Source organism: Ambystoma mexicanum, chromosome 1p (genome assembly GCF_040938575.1).
Source record: "Ambystoma mexicanum isolate Mex_15411 chromosome 1p, UKY_AmexF1_1, whole genome shotgun sequence".
NCBI classification, from domain to species: Eukaryota; Metazoa; Chordata; class Amphibia; order Caudata; family Ambystomatidae; genus Ambystoma; species Ambystoma mexicanum.
In genome coordinates, this window is record NC_090921.1 from 486807320 (window position 1) to 486820086 (window position 12767).

A 12767-nucleotide genomic window follows, 5' to 3' on the forward strand; every position below is an offset into this window, starting at 1 on the left:
TAAGAGTCTGCTTTCGACAAAAGCTAATAGATAGATGTTTTAAATGAATAATAAACTCTAACATTACTTTGGGAAACTGAAATACCACACATTTATGGTGGACCAAGACAGGCTTGCAACTGCTTGGTCCCCTTCTGTAATCGAGCAGATTGGCTACAAAATTAACTGATAGAAGCCTGCTCAGAGCAGTGATAGTGGTCATGATTAAATCAAAATCCTGTGCCATCACTTTTTTTAATGCAAAGTGGATGCCAAAATGAGAAAAAAATGATGTGATACAAAGCCCAGTTAAATAACCTTGATTTAACTTTTTATTTTTACATTTCTGATATATCGACATTTATTTTTTGGTAATTAAGAATGAAAACCCAGAGAACAGATAAGCTGAATATAAATTGTAACATACCTCAACCTATGAGTGTTGTGCTGTACATTATATAAATGATCAATATTATTATCATACATTGAGTAAATGCAGGGGTGGACTGACCTATAGGGAACTCTGGAGATTTCCCGGTAGGCCTCTGCACCCTGGGGCTCTTTTGTGTGATATTTCCATATTGTCCCATAGGAAAAGGTTAGGGCTTGATGAAAACGTGTAATATTGGGCCACTTAGAAAATTATTTCCAGGGCCCCTTTTGGTTCCCAGTCAATCCAAGTAAATATCATAGTCAATGTAGCCATGCATGAGTGATGCTTTTTGTGTATTTCACACTTCCACGAATCACTTCTAGGAGATCCCACTTTTGGCAGCCAAAGAAAATAAGATCCATTTAGGTAGAAAGATTTGCACTGGATCACGTATTCTGTTCAAATGGGAAAACCTAGTTGTGAGCCAGGTTTTCTGGTTACACAATGGTCACACCATTTCATAGACTTTTAACTGTATTTGTAGTATTATTTTTCCAGTATAAAACATGACTTGACTTTACCAGAATGCAATCCGATGGGAGCCAAAAGAACAGGACTCACGGAACATCCCACATGTACCTGGGCCAACTTGAGATGCCTTTAATAAGCATGTGTGACATCATCCCCCCTTAGTATTTCACACAGCAATGCGTCTTATTGATATGGATGATGTGAACACAAGTGGCATTTCCACCAGTGGTCAAAGTGTACGAAAAGAAGTAGTGGTACCACGTTCCCTGCTGGCCTGCCCCCTTCCCCCACAGACCCCATCGCCACACCCCTCCCACGCGCAATCCAAACCCACAAACACACCTGCTGTTTAAGAGAATGTTCAGTGGAGGGCATTCAATTGCAAGCTTAAACTGCTTCCTAAACTTTTATTTTAAAGGTTAACCATTCCGGAACTGTTTCTTTTTAAAATCAAAGTATAGGACCAGTGAAACTTATTTCTTTTCTTAAAACTCAAGGAGCACCTCTACAAACCGCTCCCTCCCACTTCGACCACTGATTCCTAAAAAAGAACAAACATACAGTAAGTTACGTCAACTTGCGTTTTTTAGTGTTAGTAAATGTCTTTACTTTTTGCATTAGTCTATTTAGAGAATATGGAATAGCATGTTGCAGCAAAGAAAACAACAACAAATGGGTCTTTAGAGAATACCTCGTACACTTGTTCTACTTGAGGTAATGGTGTGTGACAGCAGGTGGCGATGTCACGCGGAAGTGTTAATGGGCCCCCATCGCGCAGCTGATGTCCCGGATGTGTCTGTACTGAGCTGAACAGAATCACTTGTTCTTGCGGGCAGAGCAGACAAAAAAAACAATAAAGGGCATTGCCGTCCATTTCTCAGCACCTCTAAATGAATGTCTGTAGGTTGCGGCCTGCAGGCCGTCCCCAGGGGGGCTGGAGGGGTCCTTCTCACCCAGATTTTCCTGAAAACCTCCAGCCCTGTGTAGTCAGCACCATTGCTCTCTGCGTTCAAAGAAGGTCATGTGCCCAGAGGATTCACTCTGCCACGAACTCTTGCCTTCTAGAGTAACATTCCCCGTACCACAAGCAGGGATGTAATTTCACCAAAATGCCAGGGGCAGCGGTAGTGACATCACACAACCCTTGACCTCTGATGACATCACAAGAAGTGATGTCATTGGACCCCATCCCGATGTGACATCACAGGAAGCGATGAGGCACAATCTTTCACCCCTTCACAAAACAGGAAGTGGCATCACATAACATTGTTCCTAAGTACACTACACAAAAATATGGTTACGAAATCACTATAATGTGATATACATTTCATGCAAGAATGGATCACCATATGTATCGTTAATATCAGTGTGTGTAGACCAATATTCCCAAAATTAATGTGAATGCAAGCAGACGTTCAAGGCCAAATTATAATAATGTGTTATTATATAGCACTACGCTTAAGCACTTTATATAGAACAAACTTACATACAATATCACCCAACCTTTGTTTGTACTCATGTATCTACCTCAGAAGGATGAAAGGCTGAGTTGAGGTGTTTAAAAACAGACTAAATCAGTGACTCACCTCTGAAGTGTGCCTGAATTAAACCTTTGGGCCTCATCACGACCTCGGCGGTAATGCTGGCGGTATTAGCACGACCGCAATAGCCCCCGGCGCTAATAGCGCGGGATCACGAGTTGGGCGGACTTGGAAGTCCCCATTCCCCATTGAGCCCATTCGGGAATGCCCCATTCCCCATTGGGCTCAATGGGGAAATTTCGCTCTCATACCACCGGCGGATTTCCCGCCGGTGGTATGAGTGCGAATTCTCGGCGGATTTCACACCAGCTCAGAGCTAGGTTGAAATCCGCCGAGGCCCTGATTCGGCGGACCCTTAAATCCGGCGGTAATAGCGCTACCGCCATATTTAAGGGTTACCGCCGAGGTCGTGATGAGGCCCTTTGAGTCTAGCAATTATTGGATAGAATTCCAGAAAGACAAATTATTTGTTATTCTTATTCTTTGTTATTTAGGGTCATTGCTCAAAGTGTTACACTTGTGGATTCCCCTGTTTTTTAAAGAGGCCTGAACAAGAAAGCCAGCCACTCCAGAAACAAAGAGCCTCATGGCGCTGGCCACATCCCAGGAGCTTGCATTATAATTAAAAAAAAAAAACCTTTTTCTTTTTAGGGGTAGCTAGGGAGACCACAGGGGTAGCAAGGGAGACCTTAGGGGTCGCAAATGTGACACCTGGCGACCCCCAAATGACGCCCCTGAACACAAGGGGCTATCCCTCTATTGTTAACTGCCAGGCAAGGCCTAGTCTGAACCACTAGACACCGGGGCATAAGCCCTGCCACCAGGCACCAGCGAGGGACGTGAAACCACGGTCACCGGCTCCATAGGGAAAACCTGATCCCATGGAAAGGCTCCTGTCATCAAACCCCTCTGCCTTCGCACTGCGTGTGAGAGGAGGAAAATGAGTAAGGGAAAGGTATGGTGGAAAAAGACACGTGCCCGGGGTGCTTCTAGGTCTGGAAAAGATCTGGGGCTACGCTAATATCAGGAATGTCGGGACTGTCGGGACTGCGGGCTACCTAGCATTTTGGTTGTAGCACCTGCGCTTCTATTTGAGGCTACAACTAAAAGACCTGGGGCTATAACCCCTTCACCCCCCCTCCCAGCAACGCCTCTGTGTGAGACATCAAATTAAACAAGGATTGCAAAGCCAAAAATGTTTGATTTAGTATAAGCATGGAATAGGCATTTGCCAGGCACCCCTGCAATGATGCTACCTGCCATAAGATGGCACTAGCTGAAAAGTACGGTCCGAGTGTCAATATCTGGCACATACCTATAAACTAGGCAACATCGTAGTCTTGGGATGGGGGAGGCAAGTAGTGGATGAGAATGCCATAGAGATTACCATGGTCATGAGCAGTTAATGGGTGGGTAAAAAGGCAGAACAACCACCAAAAGCTGTGTGTTAAATGAGACTTTTATGGGACTTCCAATCCCGAAATAAGGGATTGATTGATTGATTGTGTATCCTTCCTCACGTCCCATCATCTTTCATTTTGTTCTCCACTGCAATAGCTTACGAGCGAGGATTCTAGTCCCTGTCCAAACCAATGCCTGACAAATGCGTTATCCTGCCCTCGACAGGCAAACGTCCCGCGAGGCCACTGAGCATAGCACGTGAGCATGTTAGAGTGAGGTTTCAGGCACCTCTCAGACTGCTAACCAGCATGCTAAGGAAGGTGAAATGAGTGACTGCAGACCTTACATTTCAAGCAGCCCTCTCTTTGAACCAAATGTTCTCTTAGCTCATGCTGTTTGTGTTTCCACACTGCCACTTCCACTGATCTGTCAACTTGCAGATACTTGTTTTGTTCCTCATGGAATACAATGTATCTTTTTGAGACAGAGAGAGAGAGAGAGTGAGAGAGACACACACACACACACACAGGCAGAGGCAGATATTGGGATTGACAGTTGGCAATGTGAGCTCGAATATTGTGACCTGTCTGCAAAGGGCCGGAGTATATGGTTGCAGTTTGTATTGCCTTCTCCTTTCCCCTGACTAACCTACTCCTGCTACGATCTCCAATCACCTTACACTACACACAAAAGCCCTGCACAGATGTCCACCACAGACCTAAATGTTAGCACATAACTACTATCCCAGCCATGACTATGCTCTTCTCTTTAGCCCTATCACACTCTCTCACAACAGTGGATAACTGGGCCCGAAGCTGTAGTCTATTAGATCTTAGGCCCTTCCCCATGGATAACAAACGCCCACTTTTCTCCTCCAAACACACAGAACTGGGTACTTTTGACCTGCACTGATCAACAAAACACAGGTTTAGCATCCGCCGCTTCTACTGTACCATTAATGAACCCCCCCAATTTTTCTTACAGAGCCACACACAACCAGCCCCCCCATAGCAGCAGGAGGGTGCTAGACAAGGCCACTTAGATTACTTTATAGGTGCACTGCACCAAAGCACCACCTAATAGCCAAAACTGAAAAGAAATATTCTCAGAGAAGGAATTGGTTTTAGGACTCTGTGGAGAAGTGACACTACCCTAATGCCTACCTCCCTCTCTCCATGTAGTGCCGAGGACTAAGCCAGCCCTTTTCCCTGGATAGTAGTCTGCTGTCTGGAAAGGGAGCTTCTCAGCCCAGTACACAGTGTTCTAAAGACAGGTCCATTGGCAAGCCGGTTTGCACAACAACAGATGGCAAGAACCAGGCTCTGGCGCCGGGAAGGTTGTTCTCCCACTATGTCACCACACTCACTTTGAGAGGCGGCCCGTGCCAGATGCCGGCAACGATGGCCCAGATGTTGAATGGGAGCTACATCTGTGTCGGAGCCCCTGCACAGTAATTGATCTCATTTTGTCTCGCGCACTAGGAGAGGCAGCCGTGCATGGGCCCGGGTGGCAGGGGGAGCAGTTAGTCCTGATGTATGATGCCATCGCGGGATGAGCAGCGAGGCGCTCAGCCAGGGCCTGCCTCGCAGGGAGGCGTGCGGCAGCCTCACGCTGCGGAACCAGCTACTGGCGCGCACGCGCACACTTGTGGAACACCCCGGTGATTCAGAACGTTCACAGCAGGGCCCGGAAGTCACAGGCTCCCAAGAGATGGCTATTTTATGTTAGCATTAGAGCAAACATCCCCTGGGAAGCCCGACCCGGGCAGTATGTATTTGTAAGTGTACGCCACCCATGCAACCCGCCTATCACTGCTCTTTGAGAGAGAGCGATAATGTTTTAATTCAGTGTTTAGAATGGTGTGTGTGTGTGCGTGTGTGGTTTGTCCTCTAGAAGGGGCGTCGTTTACTGATAGCTATGGGCTGCATTTGTTGTTATGTTGCCACGTGCAATCCCGGGGCGCTCCCTGATTTATAATATATCTGACCAAGTATTTCTAAAACGTGTTTGCTTTTTTAGTCTCGGGTATTAGTTGGTGCCTAAACGTATGCATTAAAGTACGGATAGGGAGAAATGGCACAGTATGGGCACACAGCGTATAGGTATTGTTTGGTTATTTGGCCACCCATTGATGCCAATCCGTATGGCCATTCCCACCCAATTCCTGCCCCTGCCCAACCAAAACGCCTCCTCATGGAAAACTCTTTTTGCTTGCTTTAATCAAGCCTTTCCATCAAACGTTGCACTGGAAGTGCCTGCCAGCGTTTCTCCAAGTCAGTTTTCTCAGAGTGAAAGTCTTCAGTGGAGCAGTATAAAAGCGCTACTGGTGTAATAAAAATCTCTTAACCAGGTCTGCCTTCAGCCACTGAATTTATAAGCACTATGAATGTCCTTGACTCAAGTCCTGTTGAAATGAAGCATTGGTAAAGCCAACAGATTTGACTTGTGTATAAGTATTAGGCCTTTCCCAGGAACTGCTATCAGATGCCCAGTGATTGGCACCATGTTGCACCTACTACCATCAATGGCCAGTTCATACCATTACAGCAGTGCTTGGCAATGCTTTTCCCATGCCTACACCAAAGCCCACATTGTTGCCATTGTCAATGCTTATGTTAATGTTAGTAGGTAGTTGTTCGTGCCTTTTAGCCACTGGCCTCCATTTTCCAATCCCCCAGAGGGCACGCATAACAGTAAAATGCCAGCATGAACGTGGTATAACAGCTGGTGTTAGTTGGTGGTGAGGTGGTAGGGTACGGGAATACCATTTCCCCCCTCCTCTTCCTGCCTACCAAAAACAAGTGGTTTTCCGCTACCATGCAATTTTCATGCTGGTGGAAAAGCAGTGGATCCCTGGGGAATCTGACATCTTTTAACACATGCTAATGGCTGTTAGACAGCGTTCAGAGGAGCGAGTGTGCTAACAAGGAGGCATGCAAGTAGTGTCCCCCCCAACCAGCTGGCAAAAGACAGGGTTTAGACAATGGTTCAGAAGAGTAAATCTCAGATGGTGGCCTTCCTCCTGCAAAGGGAGATTCTGAAGTCCAACACCGGGAGGTGGGCTTTATTCCCGAAATGGGTGGTTCTGAAATTCCAGGACTGGATGTGGGCCTTAATCGTGCAGAGGATGGTTCTGAAGTCTAAAGTGGGGATGTGAGCTTTGTTCCTCAAAGGATGGTTCTGCAGTCTGAGGTGGAGATGTGGGGTTTAATCCTGCAAAGGGCGATTCTGAATTCTTAAGTGGGGATGTGAGCTTTAACCCAGCAAAGTACAGTTCTGAAATCCAAGGCAGTGAGGGATGAGGGTTTTAATCCTGCAAAGGACGATTCTGAAGTGCAAGGAGGGGATATATGCCTTAATCGTGCAAAGGAGGTCTAAGGGGGGATGTGACCTTTAATCCTCCAAAGGATGGTTCTGCAGTCTAAAGCAGAGATGTGGGATTCAATCCTGAAATGGACGATTCTGAAGTCTAAAGTGGAGATGTGGGTTTTAAACATCAAAGTACAGTTCTGAAATCTAAGGCTGGTGGGGATGTGGGCTTTAATCCTGCAAAGGACGGATCTGAAGTCCAAGCCGGGGATGTGGATCTTAACCCTGTAGCAGGCTGTTTGGGTTTTCAAAGCAGTGTGTCTTTTAAAGGAGAGGTCACAGTCGAAAATGAATCTGAGTGCTTTCTCACAGGACGTGAGGTGAGGTGTGAATTAATTGAGTTTTGTTTTATTCTACTCCTGGTGTCATTTCAAATCGAGGATGGGTCCATTGTGATTAACACTCATAAGAGTTAAGAGTTAAGAAAGATTCATATGGAATCCTTGTTAATGCCTACCACCATATGTACATGGTAGGAAGCCTTTGTGTTTCTTTATACTAAAAAGTGCAAAATGTGTGTGTAATCTCAAGAAATCCAGGTTTTGCATTCTTTGCACTCGTAGTGCAAACCATGAGGCACTTCTGCACATATTGGTGATCTTCTGGGTACAATTTAGACTTTGAAGAAAACAAACCCCATTGTGCATGATATGATATGACATTTGTAATGTGTCTATACACAAGTGTTTCAAGGTGCGACGAGGAAAGGAATGGGGAACAGAGGGAGGACAGGGACAACGATTTTACTAGGCAAGTGACTTTGAGATTGCGCAAGTGTAGAGGACGAGGCAAGGCAGGGGGAACAGGGGCAACAATGGAGCCTTTGGCTTACCAAAACGTATGTTTACTAAGGATGTCCAGGACTATCACTAGACTCAAATGGTATGTGGTGTCACTCCCTGTCATGCCATCAGCTGGTCCAAGGCTGTGTGCTATCATTTCTAATAACACTGATCTCTATTATATGGTATCTGAGGGATTTCTGGAGTTCATACCCAACTCAAAGCAATGGAGCCTTGTACAAAGAAATTGAGGCGTGCATGAAGAGTCAGAGAAGAGAAGTCGCAAAAGGCAGAGGACATACAAAGGGGGTCTGCTAGCACACCATGAATTGGGTTTTGAAGAGCAGGGTCCTCAGCTGCTTCTGGAAGTGCAGGAGCCAGGGGGTCAGCTTGCTGTGCATAGGTCGCTCAAGAGTCTGGGTGCACAGAAGCTGAATGCCAGGCTTCTTGTTTTGCAAATTAACAAGGGGGGTCCTGGGAGTCCCTCTGCCAGACATTAGTCCTGGTTACAAGAGAATTATCCAGAGTCTTTAGCTCACTATCTTTCACAGAGAAGAAATATCCCAAACATATCAGTCTTTGTCCTGCCCTGGGGCAGTCCAGCACCAAAATATCAGGCAATTCTCCTCTGAACAAGAGTACCAACAGCATCCCCAGACACGTGTTTCAGTCTGGTTGGACCTCATCAGAAGGGAGGAGCTGTGCCTCTCTAAGAATAGTGAGCAAGGGGTCCACGTCTGGATTCCCCTAGTAACTTAGGGTGAGACCCAAAGTTACTTAAATATGCAAATTAACAAGGGGCGTCCTGGGAGTCCCTCTGCCAGACATTAGTCCTGGTTACGAGAGACTTACCCAGAGTCTTTAGCTCACTATCTTTCACAGAGAAGAAATATCCCAAACATATCAGTCTTTGTCCTGCCCTGGCACTTCTTGGTTTCCTGGCAATGTTGTTGTTTATCATGTTGCATTGGCCTCCAGAGATGATGCACTGCTCAGTGCATTGATTGCCATGGTTTCTAAGTGATACAGGTTTCATTGAAGGAGATGCCAGCCTGGAGAGGTAGTCAATGCAATTCCCCAGAGTGATGTGTGATGTGGGCACATTTCATTTTTGCCTGAAATACAATGTGCCTTGTTGTGCTAAACAGCTTTTAGAGGAGCAAGTGTGCTGACAAGGAGGCATGCCAGTAGTGTTTCCCCCAACCAGGTCTCAAAAGACAGGGTTAAGAGGATGGTTCAGAAATCTAAATCTCAGATGTTGGCCTTAATCCAGCAAAGGAAGATTCTGAAGTCTAATACAGGGATGTGGGATTTAATCCTGCAAACAACGGTTCTGATGTTGAAGGCGGGATGTGGGCTTTAATCTTGCAATGGGCAGTTCTGAAATTCAAGCAGCGAGTATAGACCTTAAACGTGGCAAGGATAGTTCTGAAGTCTAAAGTGTGGATGTGGGCTTTAATCCTGCAAAGGAAGGTTCTGAAGTCTAAGTCGGGGATGTAGACCATAATCCAGTAGCAGGCTGTTTGGATTTCCATAGCGGTGTGTCTTCTAAAAGAGAAGTCATAGTCCAAAGTTAATCTGAGCGCTTTCTCACAAGACATGAGTTGAGGTGTGGATAAATTGATTTTTGCTTTATTCTGCTCCTGGTGCCCTTTGAAATCTAGGCTGAGTCCATTAAGATCAACACGCATAAGATATAAGAGGACAATGCTCTCAGCCTGGCAAATTTCGTCCAGTAAAATAGCTAGTGAGTTTGGTATTGCTGTAAATACCTGTTGTTCATCTTTTTTTTACATTTTAATTTTATTTTACTGGCACATTTCTCACATTTAGACTAGACCAAGAAGGGACCTAAGCCCTGACAACAACATACATCAGATCCTGGAAACACACCAATTTCTATAATTCAATGAAACACAGAAAATAAAACGTAACTTGTCAAAAAGAAATAAAACAGATGTGGTTTAATAGCTTACAGGGCCACACATAAAAGTGAGCTATGGAAATCTGCTCCGGAACCGGATTTGAGTGTTGCTGATCTGATCTGATCTGATCCAACCTGCCGGGACCCGTCCCCACTTGTGGCTGAATCTGGAGTGGGTTTCAGTGGAGCCATAGCGGAATTAGGAACGCACATCAAAGCGCAGGTGCCAGAGTCAATGCAGAGAAGACGTGTACCTGTCCGACTGGCAAGGCACGTCTTTGGTTATCCAAAACCTCAATAAACATATTAACAACAAAAGTTACAGGACCTAAAGAATAATTTGTTATGATCCTGAACACCTAATCGAGAACCTAAGGTAAATCATATATAAACAGGTAAAACCTTCCTCTCTACTGTCTGGGTAACATATAATGAGTGTATAACAAAGAAAGAAAAAACTTAAATTACAAGCAATAAATGCAAATGACTCGCATCCTAGCCCCTACTAGTTAATATGGTAGCGCAAATACATTGTATAACACACTTTTTTTATTATAAAATTCACATAGTAAAACAGAGAAGTAACATCACATAAAGCCCACTACACATAAAGACAATATTGCACACATTTCCTATACATAGAAATAGATTTCCAATAATGCACAAAAATCATCAAAACCACAAATAGGCCCAAATACACTTCTATACTAGACCAAAATAAGTGGTCATATAAACTGCCCGACATGTTTCACACGCAAGTATTGGGACATTCTTCAGGGGATATAACAGCCACAACATCTAAGGTGATTGGCGGGTGGGTCAACTGGTCTTCACAACGTAACAACCACTCCACAGACTAGGGCGAAGGAAGAGAGAAAAGGGAGTCATCATACATTTCTTAAAAAAATCCACTGAGTTCATTAATCACAATGGTCTCCAATTGCACCATAAATGGAAAGACAATATAACTGTAAGGTGCATTAATTCACCATCAAAAACCCATGTTTGATCAACAATACCTATTTCATTTGTTTGGTATTCTTTTCAATTAGCAGATGCATTTGTACTCCACTAGAGCCAGACTGAAAGTCAATTACGATAGGAATCCAAGGATTACCCACACCACACCACTGTAATGACATAAAAGAGTGTACATGTGTCAAACACAGAAACACATGTTCTCAATGTCTCACATTATCGACCTGTAATCCCAGTGTCCAAAGAACCAATGTCTAAAAAAACCTACTTTTATGGTGGTGATAATACTCCTACTTATTTTATCTGTACTTCAAAAACTCAGATAGTTATCTGTGAAACCAACAGGAGCAGACACACTGTTTTAGGTTCCATATCGTACACACAATGCAAAAAAAGCACAATCAACTTTGTTATTCATTCTCCTCTCAGTCCTGGACAACAGTCCCAAGGTCAAAAATTCTAAACAGGGAGCAGTCCCAGGATCCAAACACTGCCAAACGGAATTACAAATACACATAACCCTGTACATCCTGTGTGACATTTTTACCTGTGTTCCCCTCAATGTGAGCCAGATGACAGACCGAAAGTTAACAAAGGATTGCGGCAGTCTGAAGAAACTATATGCGAACGCAGCTATGAATAGTGCATTACAACACAGCCACTAAAGCTTACCATAAGGCTGTCCAGATTCATCAGACATTCGTGTAACAAGCTCCGAACACGTCGGAGCCCACAACTCAAGCTTGCGGACCACTATTTAGCTACTTGGAAATAGCCAGCAAGAGCGGCATCCAACACTCGACATGGAGGACGGACTCCTATTGCCAGAATGATATGTACATTGGCAAAAGCATCTTCTAGCACTCAACATGGAGGACGGATTCCTATTGCCAGTAAAATATATATCATGGCAAATAAGAGCACCATTTTTAATACCTTAAGTGCCAGGCTATTATGCAAGTCTATGCAAAAAGGACAAGCATAATCATCCTTGGCACATAATAGGAACACATCCATTCGGCCTTAAAGTTTAGGAGACCAGTAAAAAAATCCTTCACCTATACCTTGTGATAAATCACACACAAATTAATTTTAAAAGTTTTCACAGAACCTAAGACACAACCATAAAAGATCTAGTTGAGGTGCATGAAAAAAGTGTTCATTCAACAGCACGAACTTCTTCAGTATAACGTGCATTGCACTTCTATAATGTAGGTGCATTACGTTGAATCAACCCTTGTATACCGAATTGATGTAAGCATTAGGTGACAATTCAAGAGAAGAAGAACTTGGAATATGATACCAAAATACATGTGCATGAATAAAATTATTCATTCAACAGCACCAGCCTAATGTAAAGCCATGATTTGAGGTGAGGAACTAAAGTTGAAGTTATCACATCCACCGCCATTTCCTTCAACATTACCAGGTCTGACCATGGAACTGCCCGAAAGGAAAGCAGTAGAAACCTGCCTGTATGGGAGTTAAATTCGAAGCATTCAAGTCTCATCCACACAAACAGGGCCGCGCAGAAGATTGAACACCTATAGTTATACCTCAGTGTAGGCGTTCTAATCTTGAAGCCCAAACCTCGGATGATGTCACAGAATCTACATACAAATTAAAAAGGGACAGTGACAATATGGAACCCTGGGCAGCTCTCTGGGGGTCCCGGAAAGGTCCTGAGCTATTAGTGCCCGTCCTCACCCTGTCCACTTACAAGGAGGCAGAGAACCAACCTAGCAAGTCACCCATCCAGTGTGTGAACCAGAAAAGACAGGCTGACAGCAAGACCAAAGGATGCTACAAAAGTCCAATCTAATGAATCCAGCCAGGGCCATCTAAGGATGTAAACACTCTGAGGTCCATGCAATGCACACTATTGACTC